The sequence below is a fragment of the Pristiophorus japonicus genome, chromosome 26 (genome assembly GCF_044704955.1).
Source record: "Pristiophorus japonicus isolate sPriJap1 chromosome 26, sPriJap1.hap1, whole genome shotgun sequence".
NCBI lineage: Eukaryota > Metazoa > Chordata > Chondrichthyes > Pristiophoridae > Pristiophorus > Pristiophorus japonicus.
This window is the reverse complement of record NC_092002.1, coordinates 22123905-22129904: the sequence shown is the minus strand read 5'-3', so window position 1 is coordinate 22129904 and position 6000 is coordinate 22123905.

The following is a 6000-nucleotide window of genomic DNA, read 5'->3' as shown; positions in this document are numbered from 1 at the left end:
GGCCTACCCCTTATCCTAAGACTGTGTCCCCTGGTTCTGGACTTCCCCAACATCGGGAACATTCTTCCCACATCTAACCTGTCCCGTCCCGTCAGAATCTTATACATTTCTATGAGATCCCCTCTCATCCTTCTAAACTCCAGTGAATACAGGCCCAGTTGATCCAGTCTCTCCTCATATGTCAGTCCTGCCATCCCTGGAATCAGTCTGGTGAACCTTCGCTGCACTCCCTCAATAGCAAGAACGTCCTTCCTCAGATTTGGAGACCAAAACTGAACACAATATTCCAGGTGAGGCCTCACCAAGGCCCTGTACAACTGCAGTAAGACCTCCCTGCTCCTATACTCAAATCCCCTAGCTATGAAGGCCAACATGCCATTTGCCTTCTTCACCGTCTGCTGTACCTGCATGCCAACTTTCAATGACTGATGAACCATGACACCCAGGTCTCGTTGCACCTCCCCTTTTCCTAATCTGCTGCCATTCAGATAATATTCTGCCTTCGTGTTTTTGCCACCAAAGTGGATAACCTCACAATGCTGGGATGTTGGCCTGAGCGAGAACACTGACATTGGTGTGTCTGTCCTCCCAGGGGATTTGCAGGATCTTGCGGAGACATCGCTGGTGGTGTTTCTCCAGCGATTTGAGGTGTCTACTGTATATGGCCCATGTCTCTGAGCCATACAGGAGGGCGGGTATCACTGCAGCCCTGTAGACCATAACCTTGGTGCCAGATTTGAGGGCCTGGTCTTCAAACACTCTTTTCCTCAGGCGGCCAAAGGCTGTGCTGGTGCACTGGAGGTGGTGTTGGATCTCGTCGTCGATGCCTGCCCTTGCTGATAAAGTCTCCCGAGATATGGAAAGTAGTCTTCACCACAAACAGCACTGTGATACTGACAGATAATCTGTTTGTGTTATGTTGATTGAGGGGTAAATATTGGCCCCAGGACACCGGGGATAACTCCCCTGCTCTTCTTAGAAATAGTGCCATGGAATCTTTTAAATCCACCTGAGAGAGCAGACCCATCTGAAAGTCGGCCCCTCCGCCAGTACAGCATTCCCTCAGTACTGCCCGTCCCACAGTGCGGTGCTCCCTCAGTACTGCCCGTCCCACAGTGCGGTGCTCCCTCAGTACTGCCCCTCCCACAGTACAGCATTCCCTCAGTACTGCCCGTCCCACAGTGCGGTGCTCCCTCAGTACTGCCCCTCCCACAGTACAGCATTCCCTCAGTACTGCCCCTCCCACAGTGCGGTACTCCCTCAGTACTGCCCCTCCCACAGTACAGCATTCCCTCAGTACTGCACTGGGAGTGTCGGCCTGGATGCTGTGCTTTTTATAGCACCTTTCGCAACCACCAGACATCCCACAGCCAATGAAGTTTTTTTTAACGTGTAGTCACTGTTGTAATGGAGGAAACATGCAGCCAATTTGTGCACAGCAAGCTCCCACAAACAGCAATGTGAGAATGACCAGTGATTCTGTTTTTGTTAGGTTGATTGAGGGATAAATATTGGCCAGGACCCCAGGGATAGCTCACCTGCTTTTCTTCAAAATAATGCCTTATGACCATTTATGTCCACCTGAGAGAGCAGACAGGACCTCGATTTAACGTCTCATCCAAAAGACAGCACCTCCGACAGTGCAGCACTCCCTCAGTATTGTCCCACTGACAGTGCGGCGCTCCCTCAGTACTGCCCCTCCCACAGTGCGGCGCTTCCTCAGTACTGCCCCTCCGACAGTGCAGCACTCCCTCAGTACTGCCCCTCCCACAGTGCAGCACGCCCTCAGTACTGCCCCTCCCACAATGCAGCACTCCCTCAGTACTGCCCCTCTCACAGTGCAGCGCTCCCTCAGTACTGCCCCTCCGACAGTGCGGCGCTCCCTCAGTGCTGCCCCTCCGACAGTGCGGTGCTCCCTCAGTACTGCCCCTCCCACAGTGCGGCACTCCCTCAGTACTGCCCCTCCCACAGTGCGGTGCTCCCTCAGTACTGCCCCTCCCACAGTGCGGTGCTCCCTCAGTACTGCCCCTCCCACAGTGCAGCACTCCCTCAGTACTGCCCCTCCGACAGTGCGGCGCTCCCTCAGTGCTACCCCTCCGACAGTGCGGTGCTCCCTCAGTACTGCCCCTCCCACAGTGCGGCACTCCCTCAGTACTGCCCCTCCCACAGTGCGGTGCGCCCTCAGTACTGCCCCTCTGACAGTGCAGCGCTCCCTCAGTACTGCTCCTCCGACAGTAAGGTGCTCCCTCAGTACTGCCCCTCCCACAGTGCGGTGCTCCCTCAGTACTGCCCCTCCCACAATGCGGCGCTCCCTCAGTACTGCCCCCCCCACAGTGCGGCGCTCCCTCAGTACTGCCCCTCCCACAGTGCGGTGCTCCCTCAGTACTGCCCCAGTGACAGTGCGGCACTCCCTCAGCACTGCGCTGGGAGTGTCAGCCTGGATTTTATGCTTGGAGTGTGACGTGGCCCCATGACCTCCTGCCTCGGAGGTGAGACTGAGCCATGGCTGAACAGCAGCCAGAACAAATCAGTGGCAAACCTCTCAGCTAGGACCACCTTGCCCGCTGGGGAACTGATGCACATTTTTTTTTCAAAAATATACTTTATACATTGGAAAATAGCTCAGTACCTTACGGTCAGCAATTCCATACAATTCGTTTGGATGCTGACAGCAGTTCCATACAATGCACTAGTGTGCATTTCATTTCAAGGTACAGTTTAGTACAATCCGTAAATCAAGTTACATGTAGTACTGTGCAAATAAGGGTATTACATTGAGCAGATAAGAACAGGTTTACATTACATTCCAGGATACATTTCAATACCGATCACGAATCACATAACATGTAGCACTATGTACACGGAACGGATGAGAATATATTTACATTTCCTTACTAAACAGTGCAGAGACTTTCATTCTACATGGCACAACACAGGTGTGTTTCAGTACATGGTGCTCTGTGTATACAAGCAGATTAACAAGTACAGGCCGAGGGGGGTCTGATTCCATCCCCTGGGTTTACCGTGGCAGAAGGGCCTTAAACTGTGGCCCTTCCCCACCGTGCCTTTGTGGCGACTGCACCAACCTTTAGTGCATCCCTCAGCACGTACTCCTGGACCTTGGATTGTGTCAGTCTGCAACACTCGGCCGTGGACATCTCCTTGCTCTGGAAGACCAGCACGTTTCGGCAAGACCAAAGTGCGTCTTTCACCGAGTTGATGGCTCTCCAGCAGCAGGTGATGTCTGTCTCGGTGTGTGTCCCTGGGAACAGTCCGTAGGGCACAGAGTCCTGTGTTACGGAGCTGCTCGGGATGAACCTCGACAGCAACCACTGCATCTCCATCTAGACCTGCCTTGCGAAGGGGCAGTCCCAAAGGAGATGGATGACTGTCTCGTCCACACCAGAGCTGACTCGGGGGCAGAGTGCCGTGTCTCTGAAAACCCGGCTGTGCATGAACGCTCTGACGGGTAGGGCCCTCCTCACCACCAACCAAGCTACGTCTTGGTGCTTGTGTGACAGTTCTGGCGGTGAGACATTCTGCCAAACGAGTTCGACAGTCTGCTCGGGGAACCACCCGACAGGGTCCACCCTCTCCTTCTTCCGTATGGCATCCAGGACCTTGCGTGCTGACCACTGCTTTATGGCCTTGTGGTCAAAGGTGTTTTTCTTGAAAAACTTTTCCACGAAGGACAGGTGCTGAGGCATGGTCCAACTGCTCGGAGCGTTCCGTGGCAGCCTGGCCAGACCCATCCTTCGCAACACCGGGGACAGGTAGAATCTCAGCACGTACTGACACTTGGCATTTGCGTACGAAGGGTCTATGCACAGCTTGATGCAGCCGCACACAAAGGTGGCCCTCAGGATGAGGGCCACGTTCGGGACATCCTTTCCTCCCTTGTCCAGAGATTTGTACATCGTGTCTCTGCGGACACGCTCCATTTTGGACCTCCAGACAAAATCGAAGACGGCCCGGGTGACTGCCGCGGCACAGGAGCGGGGTATGGGCCAGACCTGTGCCACGTACAACAACATGGTGAGCTGGCTGTGGCCGAGGAGTTGGGTCTAACAGAGCACCTGAATTCCATATTGGGCAGACATAAACTCCACCCTACATCGATGTCACAGCGGCTTGGTGTCAAGGCTCCCATGTTTGCGATGTGTTTTTGACGCTTGTCAGTTGACAAAAACAAATGAATGGTCTGGGGTGAGCAGAATGAATTGGGAAAGTATTGACAAAAAGGATGATTTATAAGCGCGCTATGCACTGGTCCATCAACCAGGAAAGTCTTCGCAGAGGTCTCGCACATACACAGCTCCTCCATACAGCTGTCACCTGGCATTTCTATCGGGCATTTTATGATCTTTTAAATAAAATTATAATGGGGCAGAAATCCAGGCCTCCTCGGGTCTGTAGGGAGTGTGTACGGGGTGTGTACGGTGTGTGTACGGGGTGTGTACTGAGTGTGTACAGGGTGTGTACGGGGTGTGTATGGTGTGTGTACTGAGTGTGTACGGGGTGTGTACAGGGTGTGTACGGGGTGTGTACGGTGTGTGTACTGAGTGTGTACAGGGTGTGTACGAGGTGTGTACAGGGTGTGTACAGGGTGTGTACGGGGCGTGCACGGGGCGTGTACTGAGTGCGTACGGGGTGTGTACGGGATGTGTACGGGGTGTGTACGGTGTGTGTACGGAGTGTGTACGGTGTATGTACGGGGCGTGTACGGGGTGTGTAGAGGGTGTGTAAGGGGTGTGTACGGTGTGTGTACTGAGTGTGTACGGGGTATGTACAGGGTGTGTACGGTGTGTGTACGGTGTGTGTACTGAGTGTGTACGGGGTATGTACAGGGTGTGTACGGTGTGTGTACGGGGTGTGTACGGGGTGTGTACTGAGTATGCACGGGGCGTGTACGGGGCGTGCACGGGGCATGTACTGAGTGTGTACTGAGTGTGTACGGGGTCCATACGGGGTGTGTACGGAGTGTGTACGGTGTGTACGGGGTGTGCACGGGGCGTGTATTGAGTGTGTACGGGGTGTGTACGGGGTGTGCACGGGGCGTGTATTGAGTGTGTACGGGGTGTGTACGGGGTCCGTACGGGGTGTATAAGGCGTGTGTACGGGGCGTGTACGCTGTGTGTACGGGGCGTGTACGGAGTGTGTACGGGCTGTGTACGGGGCGTGTACGGGGCGTGTACAATGCGCATGCGCTGAAAACTGCCTTTTCCGATCTGTCAAGTTTCTGGCTTGACAGATCCTCAGCATCTCGGGAGCGAGGACATTTGCAAGGGCAGGATTGCGGGATTTACCCATATCTTGCCCAGCAAATGTCCTCAAAACTCTTGCGCCTGATAAAAGCCAGTGAATAGCTTACTGTTACAGGCGTAAGAATTTAAAAACACACAAATACATTTTAAGTTAAAATCATAACAGCACATGTTATTGTTAAAAACCCTGCCCACTATGGTACGTTTATTTTAAACCGTAATTTAATTTTTTTTTAAATCAGAAAAATATGTATTTTTTTAAATACATAATTAACTTTAATTTAACTTAATAAAAATATGTTGTATATTTTTTCTACTTTTTTATTATTGGTTTTGTGTGTTTGGGGAGTGTTTCTCAATTATAATATGGGTTCTCCAACTTACGGCGTTCCCATTATTATGAATGAGAATATACTTGATTGGCTGCCCAGAGCCATGTGACTCCAGTTCCAGCCCTGCGCATGTGCCGATGTGCACGTGCTGTGAAGCGCAGTCAGTGGAGGCCCCAGGACCGGGAACTCACGTGGGCACAGCAGGAACAGGTAAGTGTGCATCTTTATTAACTTTTATACCCGATCGCCCGTGGGAAGCAGCCGACCGGGATTACTGGGCCATTCGTTCACAGGATGTGGACGTCACTGGCAAGGCTGGCATTTATTGCCCATCCCTAATTTTCACAGAGAAAGTGGTGGTGAGCTGCCATTTCAGGGGGCAGTTAAGAGTCAACCACATTGCT